The sequence below is a fragment of the Crinia signifera genome, chromosome 4 (genome assembly GCF_055691185.1).
Source record: "Crinia signifera chromosome 4, ASM5569118v1, whole genome shotgun sequence".
Lineage (NCBI taxonomy): Eukaryota > Metazoa > Chordata > Amphibia > Anura > Myobatrachidae > Crinia > Crinia signifera.
In genome coordinates, this window is record NC_139220.1 from 335,177,158 (window position 1) to 335,194,508 (window position 17,351).

General features: G+C 48.0%; 1 protein-coding gene across 3 annotated transcripts in view; it reads right to left on the reverse strand.

Annotated features, from left to right (window-relative positions):
• Window positions 1-4,883, reverse strand: part of LOC146076015 (uncharacterized) — an 83,058-nt gene extending 78,175 nt beyond the window's left edge. For 2 of the 3 annotated variants that reach the window (XR_014473678.1, XM_083185781.1), the window contains exon 1: window positions 4,749-4,883. The gene's annotated coding sequence lies outside the window, so the exon portion shown is untranslated. Of the gene's footprint in view, window positions 1-4,733 lie in introns of all 3 variants that reach the window. The other variant, XM_083185782.1, reaches the window with a different exon arrangement.
• Between the last annotated feature and the right edge of the window lie 12,468 nt (window positions 4,884-17,351).

Sequence of the window (17,351 nt, forward strand, 5' to 3'; positions counted from 1 at the left end):
ACTCACCCGACCAGAGCCCCAGGCACCGTCCTATTCATACAGAGATGGCCATTGCTGTGTAACCCCCTAGCTGGGACCTGGGTGTGTCACACACTCACCCGACCAGAGCCCCAGGCACCGTCCTATTCATATAGAGATGGCCATTGCTGTGTAGCCACTAGCTGGGACCTGGGTGTGTCACACACTCACCCGACCAGAGCCCCAGGCACCGTCCTATTCATATAGAGATGGCCATTGCTGTGTAGCCACTAGCTGGGACCTGGGTGTGTCACACACTCACCTGACCAGCGCCCCAGGCACCGTCCTATTCATGCAGAGATGGCCATTGCTGTGTAGCCCCTAGCTGGGACCTGGGTGTGTCACACACTCACCCGATCAGAGCCCCAGGCACCGTCCTATTCATATAGAGATGGCCATTGCTGTGTAGCCCCTAGCTGGGACCTGGGTGTGTCACACACTCACCCGACCAGCGCCCCAGGCACCGTCCTATTCATACAGAGATGGCCATTGCTGTGTAGCCCCCTAGCTGGGACCTAGGTGTGTCACACACTCACCCGACCAGAGCCCCAGGCACCGTCCTATTCATACAGAGATGGCCATTGCTGTGTAGCCCCTAGCTGGGACCTGGGTGTGTCACACACTCACCCGACCAGAGCCCCAGGCACCGTCCTATTCATACAGAGATGGCCATTGCTGTGTAGCCCCTAGCTGGGACCTGGGTGTGTCACACACTCACCGGACCAGAGCCCCAGGCACCATCCTATTCATTCAGAGATGGCCATTGCTGTGTAGCCCCCTAGCTGGGACCTGGGTGTGTCACACACTCACCGGACCAGAGCCCCAGGCACCATCCTATTCATACAGAGATGGCCATTGCTGTGTAGCCCCCCTAGCTGGGACCTGGGTGTGTCACTTCCTGGAGACCTGTGGCCTTAGGGCGAGAGGTCCACGGGGTCACCGGCCAGCTTCCACAGCGCACAGAGTCCTACAAATATTCGGGATTCGGTTGCTAGGTACAGGGCTAAGGTCAACAGGCGACAATGGGAAGGACGACAGTCTTTTTGTGCTGACAGGCGATATTTCATACCCTACCATCCGCTAAAGCATGGTGGGAGAATATAATAGGGTGCCGCGCAGCGAGCCATGCGAGGGGACGCGGTACACCGATTAGGTGTCCATGTCGACTTGCGTCAACATCCGGGGGAAAAAAACATGAAAAACTGAAAAAGATTAGTCAGGAAGCAGAGTGGTGGCTTGCGCTAATGCAGCAGCTGCGTAGAGCGGTGGACAACGCCCCCGGCTGTATCCGAGCAGGATCCGTGGTGCAGTTATTTCACAACTCGAGGAGGGTTGCGAGCATTCTTGAGTTTTGAAAAAGCGGCGCCGCGGACCTGCTCTGATACAGCCGGGGGCGTTGTCCATGCATGGTATCGGTGGGGAAGGAGAGGGAGGGAAGAGGAGGAGGGGTAATCCACTGTGGCAATGAGCATGTACCCCTGGCATCAAGCATGTTACCCGTTGCAGAGCATGCAACCCCTGGCATCAAGAAAGAAACACGTAGCAACGAGCATGTAGGTAAGCGGCAATTATGTGGCATAATAGGCATTATGGAATGTGGCATTATATGTAATGGGCATTACAGTGTAATGGGCATTACGGCGTGTGGCATAAGGTGTAATGGGCATTACGGCGTGTGGCATAACATGTAATGGGCATTACGGCGCGTGGCATAACGTGTAATGGGAATTACGGCGCGTGGCATAACGTCTAATGGGCATTACGGTGTATGGCATAACGTGTAATAGGCATTATGGCATGTGGTATAATATGTAATGGATGTGTCACATGTGTAATAGACAATACTGTGTACATTTCTGGCTTGCATTGTCCCTATTTTTCGTTCTTCTGGCTTGTACACTTTCATCCTGGCTCTTAAATTTAAAAAAATATTGTTGAAACCTGACATAAACACACTAAAGTGTCACAAACACACATGTTCTCATACAGGCTGCCCTGGGAATGACCCGAGACAGGAAAGGCTGCACCCCCTCCTGACATTGTTCAGGAAACTATCCCATCCTCAGCCGAAAGATCCGCACAGGGCCCGACGGTGGGATCAGTGTATGGAGGGGAGGAGGTCTGCCAAAACAGCATGGAGAGATAGGTGGGCTGCAGAGCTGACACTCTGATATACAGATACAGCATGGAGAGATGGGTGGGCTGCCGAGCGGACACTCTGATGTACAATACAGTTTAGTGCCAGCACAGATGGTGTAATGGTTGGCACTATTTAGGCCCCGATTCTGGTTCACCACCAAAAGCAAATTCTCTCTAATGGACAAAACCACTGAGGTCATTACAGGGGCCAGGCTCCCTCCTGTGATGTCATATAGTGCACTGAGGTCATTGCAGGGGGCCGGCCTCCCTCATGTGATGTCATATAGTACACTGATGTCATTACAGGGGGCCGGGCTCCCTCCTGTGATGTCATATAGTACACTGATGTCATTACAGGGGGCCGGGCTCCCTCCTGTGATGTCATATAGTGCACTGAGGTCATTACAGGGGGCCGGCCTCCCTCATGTGATGTCATATAGTACACTGATGTCATTACAGGGGGCCCGCCTCCCTCATGTGATGTCATATAGTACACTGATGTCATAACAGGGGGCCGGGCTCCCTCCTGTGATGTCATATAGTACACCGATGTCATTACAGGGGGCCTGGCTCCCTCCTGTGAGGTCATATAGTACACCGATGTCATTACAGGGGGCAGGGCTCCCTCCTGTGAGGTCATATAGTACACCGATGTCATTACAGGGGGCCAGGCTCCCTCCTGTGATGTCATATAGTGCACCGAGGTCATTACAGGGGGCCGGCCTCCCTCCTGTGATGTCATATAGTACACTGATGTCATTACAGGGGGCCGGGCTCCCTCCTGTGATGTCATATAGTGCACTGAGGTCATTACAGGGGGCCGGCCTCCCTCATGTGATGTCATATAGTACACTGATGTCATTACAGGGGGCCCGCCTCCCTCAGTGATGTCATATAGTGCACTGAGGTCATTACAGTGGGCCGGCCTCCCTCATGTGATGTCATATAGTACACTGATGTCATTACAGGGGGCCCGCCTCCCTCATGTGATGTCATATAGTACACTGATGTCATTACAGGGGGCCCGCCTCCCTCATGTGATGTCATATAGTACACTGATGTCATTACAGGGGGCCGGGCTCCCTCCTGTGATGTCATATAGTACACTGATGTCATTACAGGGGGCCGGCCTCCCTCCTGTGATGTCATATAGTACACTGATGTCATTACAGGGGGCCGGGCTCCCTCCTGTGATGTCATATAGTGCACTGAGGTCATTACAGGGGGCCGGCCTCCCTCATGTGATGTCATATAGTACACTGATGTCATTACAGGGGGCCGAACTCCCTCATGTGATGTCATATAGTGCACTGATGTCATTACAGGGGGCCAGGCTCCCTCATGTGATGTCATATAGTACACTGATGTCATTCCAGGGGGCCGGGCTCCCTCATGTGATGTCATATAGTGCACTGATGTCAATACAGGGGGCCGGGCTCTCTCATGTTATGTCATATAGTGCACTGATGTCATTACAGGGGGCCAGGCTCCCTCATGTGATGTCATATAGTGCACTGATGTCAATACAGGGGGCCGGGCTCTCTCATGTGATGTCATATAGTGCACTGATGTCTGCCCCTCACACAATGCAGATGGTACAGCCTGCAGTGTATATGCTCAGGTACACATGCTTCACACACACAATGGGGAACAGATCCAATGGGAGAGAGACTGCCATATACACCGATACAATGACACACGCACAGGCTGCTGATACAATGACACATACAGGCTGCTATATACACCAACTGAATGAGACACAAGAGAGACACACAAGCACCAATACAATTACACAGGCTGCTGCATATACTGATAAAATGAGACAGACAGACACACACACAGGCTGCCATATACACCAATACAGAATACAATGATACACAGACACACACAGGCTGCTGCATACACTGATACAATGACACACAGACACACACAGGCTGCTGCATACACTGATACAATGATACACAGACACACACAGGCTGCCATATACACCAATACAATGATACACAGACACACACAGGCTGCCATATACACCAATACAATGATACACAGACACACACAGGCTGCTGCATACACTGATACAATGATACACAGACACACACAGGCTGCTGCATACACTGATACAATGATACACAGACACACACAGGCTGCCATATACACCAATACAATGATACACAGACACACACAGGCTGCTGCATACACTGATACAATGATACACAGACACACACAGGCTGCTGCATACACTGATACAATGACACACAGACACACACAGGCTGCTGCATACACTGATACAATGATACACAGACACACACAGGCTGCCATATACACCAATACAATGATACACAGACACACACAGGCTGCTGCATACACTGATACAATGATACACAGACACACACAGGCTGCTGCATACACTGATACAATGACACACAGACACACACAGGCTGCCATATACACCAATACAATGATACACAGACACACACAGGCTGCCATATACACCAATACAATGATACACAGACACACACAGGCTACTGATACAATGACACAAACGCAGACAGATACACATATACAATAATACATACATGATACAATGTTACCTGTGTGTGCAGTGCGGGCAGGAAGCTGCTGCTGCTGCTGCTGGGTGTAATCCTGACACAGCCGGAGCCTCTGCAGCAGCAGCACAAGCACACAGGGGAGGGCGGGGCCGGGGCGGGGTCTGTGCGGGGTGGGGGCGGGGCGGCCTATTGTTCTCATCCAGCTCTATGCACACAGTATCTGTCTATGTATCTATGTATATATCTATCTATCTATCCATCTACCACAGTATCTATCTATCTATCCATCTATCTATCTATCCATCTACCACAGTATCTATCTATCTACCACAGTATCTATCTATCTACCACAGTATCTATCTATCTACCGCATATCTATCTATCTATCTATCTATCTATCTATCTATCCATCTACCACAGTATCTATCTATCTACCACAGTATCTATCTATCTATCTATCTATCTATCTATCTATCTATCTATCCATCCATCTACCACATTATCTATCTATCTATCTATCTACCACAGTATCTATCTATCTACCGCATATCTATCTATCCATCCATCTACCACAGTATCTATCCATCTACCACAGTATCTATCTATCTATCTATCTATCTATCTATCTATCTATCCATCTATCTATCTACCACAGTATCTCTCTCTCTCTCTCTCTCTCTCTCTCTCTCTCTCTCTCTCTCTCTCTATCTATCTATCTATCTATCTATCCATCTATCTATCTACCACAGTATCTATCTCTCTCTCTCTCTATCTATCTATCTATCTATCTCTATCTATGTATCTAACCATCTCGGGATGTACTAAAAGGAATGACAGTGGAATGGCAGTCTGGTCTGCAGATAAGGAATGCCAATTCCTTTAGTTTCTTATATAGTGCAGCAGATTCTGTTACAGCATCTTATATAGCGCAGCAGATTCCGTTAGTTTCTTATATAGTGCAGCAGATTCCGTTACAGTGTCTTATATAGCGCAGCAGATTCCGTTACAGTGTCTTATATAGCGCAGCAGATTCCGTTACAGCGTTTTATATAGCGCAGCAGATTCCGTTACAGTGTCTTATATAGCGCAGCAGATTCCGTTACAGTGTCTTATATAGCGCAGCAGATTCCGTTACAGTGTCTTATATAGCACAGCAGATTCCGTTACATTGTCTTATATAGCGCAGCAGATTCCGTTACAGCGTCTTATATAGCGCAGCAGATTCCGTTACAGTGTCTTATATAGCACAGCAGATGCCGTTACAGCGTCTTATATAGCGCAGCAGATTCTGTTACAGCGTCTTATATAGCGCAGTAGATTCCGTTACAGTGCCTTATATAGCGCAGCAGATTCCGTTACAGCTTCTTATATAGCACAGCAGATTCCGTCACAGCGTATTATATAGCAAAGCAGATTCCGTTAGTTTCTTATATAGTGCAGCAGATTCTGTTACAGCGTCTTATATAGCGCAGCAGATTCTGTTACAGTTTCTTATATAGCGCAGTAGATTCCGTTACAGTGTCTTATATAGCGCAGCCGATTCCGTCACAGCTTCTTATATAGTGCAGCAGATTCCGTTACAGTGTCTTATATAGCGCAGCATATTCTGTTACAGTGTCCTATATAGAGCAGCAGATTCCGTTACAGCGTCTTATATAGCGCAGCAGATTCCGTTACAGTTTCTTATATAGCGCAGCAGATTCTGTTACAGTTTCTTATATAGCACAGCAGATTCCGTTACAGCTTCTTATATAGCACAGCAGATTCCGTTAGCTTCTTATATAGCGCAGTAGATTCCGTTACAGTGCCTTATATAGCGCAGCAGATTCCGTTACAGCTTCTTATATAGCACAGCAGATTCCGTTAGTTTCTTATATAGTGCAGCAGATTCTGTTACAGCGTCTTATATAGCGCAGCAGATTCTTTTACAGTTTCTTATATAGCGCAGTAGATTCCGTTACAGTGTCTTATATAGCGCAGCCGATTCCGTTACAGCTTCTTATATAGTGCAGCAGATTCCGTTACAGTGTCTTATATAGCGCAGCAGATTCCGTTAGTTTCTTATATAGCGCAGCAGATTCCGTTACAGTGTCTTATATAGCGCAGCAGATTCCGTTAGTTTCTTATATAGCGCAGCAGATTCCGTTACAGTGTCTTATATAGCGCAGCAGATTCCGTTACAGTGTCTTATATAGCGCAGCAGATTCCGTTAGTTTCTTATATAGCGCAGCAGATTCCGTTACAGTGTCTTATATAGCGCAGCAGATTCCGTTAGTTTCTTATATAGCGCAGCAGATTCTGTTACAGCTTCTTATATCGCAGCGAATTCCATTACAATTTATTATATAGCGCAGCAGGTTCCGTTATAGTTTCTTATATAGCGCAGCAGATTCCGTTACAGTGTCTTATATAGCGCAGCAGATTCCGTTACAGTGTCTTATATAGCGCAGCAGATTCCGTTACAGTGTCTTATATAGCGCAGCAGATTCCGTTACAGTGTCTTATATAGCGCAGCAGATTCCATTACAGCGTCTTATATAGCGCAGCAGATTCCGTTGCAGCGTCTTATATAGCGCAGCAGATTCCGTTACAGTGTCTTATATAGCGCATTAGATTCCGTTACAGTGTCTTATATAGCGCAGAAGATTCCGTTACAGTGTCTTATATAGTGCAGCAGATTCCGTTACAGCGTCTTATATAGCGCAGAAGATTCCGTTACAGTGTCTTATATAGCGCATTAGATTCCGTTACAGTGTCTTTTATAGCGCAGTAGATTCCGTTACAGTGTCTTATATAGCGCAGCAGATTCCGTTACAGTGTTTTATATAGCGCAGCAGATTCCGTTACAGTGTCTTATATAGCGCAACAGATTCCGTTAGTTTCTTATATAGCGCAGCAGATTCCGTTACAGCGCCTTATATAGTGCAGCAGATTCCGTTACTGTTTCTTATATAGTGCAGCAGATTCCGTTACAGTGTCTTATATAGCACAGAAGATTCCGTTACAGTGTCTTATATAGCGCAGCAGATTCCGTTACAGTGTTTTATATAGCGCAACAGATTCCGTTAGTTTCTTATATAGCGCAGCAGATTCCGTTACAGCGTCTTATATATAGCGCAGCAGATTCCGTTACAGTGTCTTATATAGCGCAGCAGATTCCGTTACAGTGCCTTATATAGTGCAGCAGATTCCGTTACTGTTTCTTATATAGTGCAGCAGATTCCGTTACAGTGTCTTATATAGCACAGAAGATTCCGTTACAGTGTCTTATATAGCGCAGCAGATTCCGTTACAGCGTTTTATATAGCGCAGCAAATTCCGTTACAGCGTCTTACATAGCGCAGCAGATTCCGTTACAACGTCTTATATAGCGCTGCAGATTCCGTTACAGTGTCTTATATAGCGCAGCAGATTCCGTTACAGTGTCTTATATAGCGCAGCAGATTCCGTTACGGTGTCTTATATAACGCAGCAGATTCCGTTACAGTGTCTTATATAGCACAGCAGATTCGTTACAGTGTCTTATATAGCACAGCAGATTCCGTTGCCCTTTACAATAGGAGACAGTGATACATCAAACTGGGTATTTACAGCCAGTCAGAGGTAGGAGGGCCCTGCTAGCAAGCTTACACTCTATAGGGAAATAGGCATTGATACATAAGGATAGGTATTCTATATCGCATAAAGTCCACTACAAAGCTTGGTAATGGGATGTATGATACAGTGACCCAGCAATGTTGGCCATAAACCACGCACATAACACATAGGTACTGGGGAGTGCAGCCATAGACCACACAAGTAACACATAGGTATTGGGGAGTGCAGCCATAGACCACGCACGTAACACATAGGTATTGGGGAGTGCAGCCATAGACCACGCACGTAACACATAGGTACTGGGTAGTGCAGCCATAGACCACGCACGTAACACATAGGTACTGGGTAGTGCAGCCATAGACCACGCACGTAACACATAGGTATTGGGTAGTTCAGCCATAGACCACGCACGTAACACATAGGTACTGGGTAGTGCAGCCATAGACCACGCACGTAACACATAGGTATTGGGGAGTGCCGCCATAGACCAGGCACATAACACATAGGTATTGGGGAGTGCAGCCATAGACCACGCACGTAACACATAGGTATTGGATAGTGCAGCCATAGACCACGCACGTAACACATAGGTACTGGGTAGTGCAGCCATAGACCACGCACGTAACACATAGGTACTGGGGAGTGCGCCATAGACCACGTACGTAACACATAGGTACTGGGGAGTGCGCCATAGACCACGTACGTAACACATAGGTACTGGGGAGTGCCGCCATAGACCACGCACGTAACACATAGGTATTGGATAGTGCAGCCATAGACCACGCACGTAACACATAGGTACTGGGTAGTGCAGCCATAGACCACGCACGTAACACATAGGTACTGGGGAGTGCGCCATAGACCACGTACGTAACACATAGGTATTGGGGAGTGCAGCCATAAACCACGCACGTAACACATAGGTACTGGGGAGTGCAGCCATAGACCACGCACGTAACACATAGGTACTGGGGAGTGCAGCCATAGACCACGCACGTGACACAAAGGTATTGGGTAGTGCAGCCATAGACCACGCACGTAACACATAGGTACGGGGGAGTGCCGCCATAGACCACGCACATAACACATAGGTACTGGGGAGTGCCGCCATAGATCACGCACATAACACATAGGTACTGGGGAGTGCCGCCATAGATCACGCACGTAACACATAGGTACTGGGGAGTGCAGCCATAAACCACGCACGTAACACATAGGTACTGGGGAGTGCAGCCATAGACCACGCACGTAACACATAGGTATTGGGTAGTGCAGCCATAAACCACGCACGTAACACATAGGTACTGGGGAGTGCAGCCATAGACCACACACGTAACACATAGGTATTGGGTAGTGCAGCCATAGACCACGCACATAACACATAGGTACTGGGGAGTGCAGCCATAGACCACGCACGTAACACATAGGTACTGGATAGTGCAGCCATAGACCACGCACGTAACACATAGGTATTGGGGAGTGCAGCCATAGACCACGCACGTAACACATAGGTATTGGGTAGTGCAGCCATAGACCACGCACGTAACACATAGGTATTGGGGAGTGCAGCCATAGACCACGCACGTAACACATAGGTATTGGGGAGTGCCGCCATAGACCACGCACGTAACACATAGGTACAGGGGATTGCAGCCATAGACCACGCACGTAACACATAGGTATTGGGGAGTGCCGCCATAGACCACGCACGTAACACATAGGTACTGGGGAGTGCAGCCATAGACCACGCACATAACACATAGGTACTGGGGAGTGCAGCCATAAACCACGCACGTAACACATAGGTACTGGGGAGTGCAGCCATAGACCACACACGTAACACATAGGTACTGGGGAGTGCAGCCATAGACCACGCACGTAACACATAGGTACTGGGGAGTGCAGCCATAGACCACGCACGTAACACATAGGTACTGGGGAGTGCAGCCATAGACCACGCACATAACACATAGGTACTGGGGAGTGCCGCCATAGACCACGCACGTAACACATAGGTACTGGGGAGTGCAGCCATAGACCACGCACGTAACACATAGGTACTGGGTAGTGCAGCCATAGACCAGGCACGTAACACATAGGTATTGGGGAGTGCAGCCATAGACCACGCACGTAACACATAGGTACTGGGTAGTGCAGCCATAGACCAGGCACGTAACACATAGGTATTGGGGAGTGCAGCCATAGACCACGCACGTAACACATAGGTACTGGGTAGTGCAGCCATAGACCACGCACGTAACACATAGGTATTGGGGAGTGCCGCCATAGACCACGCACGTAACACATAGGTATTGGGTAGTGCAGCCATAGACCACACACATAACACATAGGTACTGGGGAGTGCAGCCATAGACCACGCACATAACACATAGGTACTGGGGAGTGCCACCATAGACCAGGCACGTAACACATAGGTACTGGGGAGTGCAGCCATAGACCACGCACATAACACATAGGTACTGGGGAGTGCAGCCATAGACCACGCACGTAACACATAGGTACTGGGTAGTGCAGCCATAGACCACGCACGTAACACATAGGTACTGGGTAGTGCAGCCATAGACCAGGCACGTAACACATAGGTACTGGGGAGTGCGGCCATAGACCACGCACGTAACACATAGGTACTGGGGAGTGCCGCCATAGACCACGCACGTAACACATAGGTACTGGGTAGTGCAGCCATAGACCACGCACATAACACATAGGTACTGGGGAGTGCAGCCATAGACCATGCACGTAACACATAGGTACTGGGTAGTGCAGCCATAGACCAGGCATGTAACACATAGGTACTGGGTAGTGCAGCCATAGATCACGCACATAACACATAGGTACTGGGTAGTGCAGCCATAGACCACGCACGTAACACATAGGTATTGGGGAGTGCAGCCATAGACCACGCACGTAACACATAGGTATTGGGGAGTGCCGCCATAGACCACGCACGTAACACATAGGTACAGGGGATTGCAGCCATAGACCACGCACGTAACACATAGGTATTGGGGAGTGCCGCCATAGACCACGCACGTAACACATAGGTACTGGGGAGTGCAGCCATAGACCACGCACATAACACATAGGTACTGGGGAGTGCAGCCATAAACCACGCACGTAACACATAGGTACTGGGGAGTGCAGCCATAGACCACACACGTAACACATAGGTACTGGGGAGTGCAGCCATAGACCACGCACGTAACACATAGGTACTGGGGAGTGCAGCCATAGACCACGCACGTAACACATAGGTACTGGGGAGTGCAGCCATAGACCACGCACATACTGTAACACATAGGTACTGGGGAGTGCCGCCATAGACCACGCACGTAACACATAGGTACTGGGGAGTGCAGCCATAGACCACGCACGTAACACATAGGTACTGGGTAGTGCAGCCATAGACCAGGCACGTAACACATAGGTATTGGGGAGTGCAGCCATAGACCACGCACGTAACACATAGGTACTGGGTAGTGCAGCCATAGACCAGGCACGTAACACATAGGTATTGGGGAGTGCAGCCATAGACCACGCACGTAACACATAGGTACTGGGTAGTGCAGCCATAGACCACGCACGTAACACATAGGTACTGGGTAGTGCAGCCATAGACCACGCACATAACACATAGGTACTGGGGAGTGCCACCATAGACCAGGCACGTAACACATAGGTACTGGGGAGTGCAGCCATAGACCACGCACATAACACATAGGTACTGGGGAGTGCAGCCATAGACCACGCACGTAACACATAGGTATTGGGGAGTGCCGCCATAGACCACGCACGTAACACATAGGTATTGGGTAGTGCAGCCATAGACCACACACATAACACATAGGTACTGGGGAGTGCAGCCATAGACCACGCACATAACACATAGGTACTGGGGAGTGCCACCATAGACCAGGCACGTAACACATAGGTACTGGGGAGTGCAGCCATAGACCACGCACATAACACATAGGTACTGGGGAGTGCAGCCATAGACCACGCACGTAACACATAGGTACTGGGTAGTGCAGCCATAGACCACGCACGTAACACATAGGTACTGGGTAGTGCAGCCATAGACCAGGCACGTAACACATAGGTACTGGGGAGTGCGGCCATAGACCACGCACGTAACACATAGGTACTGGGGAGTGCCGCCATAGACCACGCACATAACACATAGGTACTGGGTAGTGCAGCCATAGACCACGCACATAACACATAGGTACTGGGGAGTGCAGCCATAGACCATGCACGTAACACATAGGTACTGGGTAGTGCAGCCATAGACCAGGCATGTAACACATAGGTACTGGGTAGTGCAGCCATAGATCACGCACATAACACATAGGTACTGGGTAGTGCAGCCATAGACCATACACATAACACATCCCTGACATCCCCCTTCTCTCTTTCCTTCTCTGCCTGACACCCCATTCCCTCTCTCCATCTCTTCCTGACACCCCCTTCTCTCTCTCCATCTCTCCCTTACACCTCCCTTATCTCTCTCCCTAACACCTCCCTACTCTCTCTCCATCTCTCCCTGACATCCCCTTCTCTCTTTTTATCTTTGCCTGACCCCCACTTTTCCCTCTCCATCTCTCCCTGTTACCCCCCCCCCCTTCACACTCTGTCACCCCCGTCTCACTCAGACACCTCCCTTCTCTCTTGTGTCTCTTTCTGACTCCTCCCTTCTCGCTCTCTCCGTCTCTGACACCCCCTTCTCTCTATGTCTGTATCTCCCTGACACCTCACTTCTCTGTCAACATCTCTTCCTGACACCTTCCTTCTCTCTCATTATTGCCTCTCCCTGACACACCCTTCTCTCTCTTCATATCTCCCTGACACCCCCTTCTCCCTGTCTCTGAGACACCCCCTTCTCTCTCTCCATGTCTCCCTGACACTTCCCTTCTCTCTCTACTTCTCCCTGACACCTAACTTCTCTCTCTCCATCTCTCCCTGACACCTCCCCTCTCTCTTTCCATCTCTCTTTGATACCTCCCCTCACTCTCTCTCCCTTTCTCCCTGACACCTCCCTTGTCTCTCTCCATCTCTCCCTGACACCTCCCTTTTCATTTTTGATCCCTCCCTGACACATCCCTTCTCTTTTTTGATCCCTCCCTGACACCTCTCTTCTTTCTCTCCATCTCTTCCTGACACCTTCCTTATCTCTCCATTTCTCCTGACACCTCCCTTCTCCCTCTCCGTCTCTTCCTGCCACCTCCATTCTCCCTCTCTGGCTCTCCCTGCCACCTGCACTCTCTCGCTCTAAATCCTCCCGTCTCTATCTCCATCTCCAAAAGGTCGACATGTATTTTTTTTTTTACTGTTTTTTTTACCCGAATGTCGACACAGTCGACATGGACACAGTTTGAAGTTCGCTGCACTCGCATTGCTTCAGGCACGGTGCCTCGCTACGCTCGGCACACTGTTTTCTTCTCCCGCCACTCCCTAGTGGATGGTAGGGCATGAAATACCGTCTGTCGGCACATGTCGGCTCAAAAAGCAGTGAAAAACCCCATGTCGACCTTTTGACTGTCGACATAGACACTGTTGACCTAATGCTTGTGTCAGCCTTTTTGAATGTCTGCCTTTTTACATGTCGACCTTTTTGTATGACCTTTTTTGCTTGTTGACCTTCTTGTTTGTCGACCTAATGATGTCGACCTAATGGTTATCTACCTTTTTGCTGTAGACCCGTTGTTCGGATCCCGTGGAGACATCCTCGGTTGATCTAATTACTCTGCTCAGAATCTACTGCGCTATATAAGACACTGTAACGGGATCTGCGGCGCTATATAAGACACTGTAACGGAATCTGCTGCGCTATATAAGACGCTGTAACGGAATCTGCTGGGCTATATAAGACGCTGTAACGGAATATGCTGCACTATATAAGACACTGTAACGGAATCTGCTGCGCTATATAAGACACTGTAACGGAATCTGCTGTGCTATATAAGGCACTGTAACGGAATCTGCTGCACTATATAAGACACTGTAACGGAATCTGCTGCGCTATATAAGACGCTGTAACGGAATCTGCTGCACTATATAAGACACTGTAACGGAATCTGCTGCGCTATATAAGACGCTGTAACGGAATCTGCTGCACTATATAAGACACTGTAACGGAATCTGCTGCGCTATATAAGAAACTGTAACGGAATCTGCTGCGCTATATAAGACGCTGTAACAGAATCTGCTGCGCTATATAACACACTGTAACGGAATCTGCTGCGCTATATAAGACACTGTAACGGAATCTGCTGCGCTATATAAGACGCTGTAACGGAATCTGCTGCGCTATATAAGACACTGTAACGGAATCTGCTGCGCTATATAAGATAGTGTACCGGAATCTGCTGCGCTATATAAGATACTGTAACGGAATCTGCTGCGCTATATAAGACACTGTAACGGAATCTGATGCGCTATATAAGACGCTGTAACGGAATCTGCTGCACTATATAAGTAACTGTAACGGAATCTGCTGCGCTATATAAGACGCTGTAATGGAATCTGCTGCGCTATATAAGACACTGTAACGGAATCTGCTGCGCTATATAAGACACTGTAACGGAATCTGCTGCGCTATATAAGACACTGTAACAGAATCTGCTGCGCTATATAAGACACTGTAACGGAATCTGCTGCGCTATATAAGACACTGTAACGGAATCTGCTGCGCTATATAAGACACTGTAACGGAATCTGACGCGCTATATAAGACGCTGTAACGGAATCTGCTGCGCTATATAAGACGCTGTAACGGAATCTGCCGCGCTATATAAGACACTGTAACGGAATCTGCTGCGCTATATAAGACACTGTAACAGAATCTGCTGCGCTATATAAGACACTGTAACGGAATCTGCTGCGCTATATAAGACACTGTAACAGAATCTGCTGCGCTATATAAGACACTGTAACGGAATCTGCTGCGCTATATAAGACGCTGTAACGGAATCTGCTGCACTATATAAGACACTGTAACGGAATCTGCTGCACGATATAAGACACTGTAACGGAATCTGATGCGCTATATAAGACGCTGTAACGGAATCTGCTGCACTATATAAGTAACTGTAACGGAATCTGCTGCGCTATATAAGACGCTGTAATGGAATCTGCTGCGCTATATAAGACACTGTAACGGAATCTGCTGCGCTATATAAGACACTGTAACGGAATCTGCTGCGCTATATAAGACACTGTAACAGAATCTGCTGCGCTATATAAGACACTGTAACGGAATCTGCTGCGCTATATAAGACGCTGTAACGGAATCTGCTGCACTATATAAGACACTGTAACGGAATCTGCTGCGCTATATAAGACACTGTAACGGAATCTGCTGCACGATATAAGACACTGTAACGGAATCTGATGCGCTATATAAGACACTGTAGCGGAATCTGCTGCGCTATATAAGACACTGTAACGGAATCTGCTGCACTATATAAGACGCTGTAACGGAATCTGCTGCACTATATAAGACGCTGTAACGGAATCTGCTGCGCTATATAAAACGCTGTAACGGAATCTGCTGCGCTATATAAGACACTGTAACGGAATCTGATGCGCTATATAAGACGCTGTAACGGAATCTGCTGCACTATATAAGTAACTGTAACGGAATCTGCTGCGCTATATAAGACGCTGTAATGGAATCTGCTGCGCTATATAAGACACTGTAACGGAATCTGCTGCGCTATATAAGACACTGTAACGGAATCTGCTGCGCTATATAAGACACTGTAACAGAATCTGCTGCGCTATATAAGACACTGTAACGGAATCTGCTGCGCTATATAAGACGCTGTAACGGAATCTGCTGCACTATATAAGACACTGTAACGGAATCTGCTGCGCTATATAAGACACTGTAACGGAATCTGCTGCACGATATAAGACACTGTAACGGAATCTGATGCGCTATATAAGACACTGTAGCGGAATCTGCTGCGCTATATAAGACACTGTAACGGAATCTGCTGCACTATATAAGACGCTGTAACGGAATCTGCTGCACTATATAAGACGCTGTAACGGAATCTGCTGCGCTATATAAAACGCTGTAACGGAATCTGCTGCGCTATATAAGACACTGTAATGGAATCTGCTGCGCTATATAAGACGCTGTAACGGAATATGCTGCACTATATACGACACTGTAACGGAATCTGCTGCGCTATATAAGACTCTGTAATGGAATCTGCTGCGCTATATAAGACTCTGTAATGGAATCTGCTGCGCTATATAAGACGCTGTAACGGAATATGCTGCGCTATATACGACACTGTAACGGAATCTGCTGCGCTATATAAGACTCTGTAACGGAATCTGCTGCGCTATATACGACACTGTAACGGAATCTGCTGCGCTATATAAGACACTGTAATGGAATCTGCTGCGCTATATAAGACACTGTAACGGAATCTGCTGCGCTATATAAGACACTGTAACGGAATCTGCTGCGCTATATAAGACACTGTAACAGAATCTGCTGCGCTATATAAGACACTGTAACGGAATCTGCTGCGCTATATAAGACGCTGTAACGGAATCTGCTGCACTATATAAGACACTGTAACGGAATCTGCTGCGCTATATAAGACACTGTAACGGAATCTGCTGCACGATATAAGACACTGTAACGGAATCTGATGCGCTATATAAGACACTGTAGCGGAATCTGCTGCGCTATATAAGACACTGTAACGGAATCTGCTGCACTATATAAGACGCTGTAACGGAATCTGCTGCACTATATAAGACGCTGTAACGGAATCTGCTGCGCTATATAAAACGCTGTAACGGAATCTGCTGCGCTATATAAGACACTGTAATGGAATCTGCTGCGCTATATAAGACGCTGTAACGGAATATGCTGCACTATATACGACACTGTAACGGAATCTGCTGCGCTATATAAGACACTGTAATGGCATCTGCTGCGCTATATAAGACGCTGTAACGGAATATGCTGCGCTATATAAGACACTGTAACGGAATCTGCCGCGC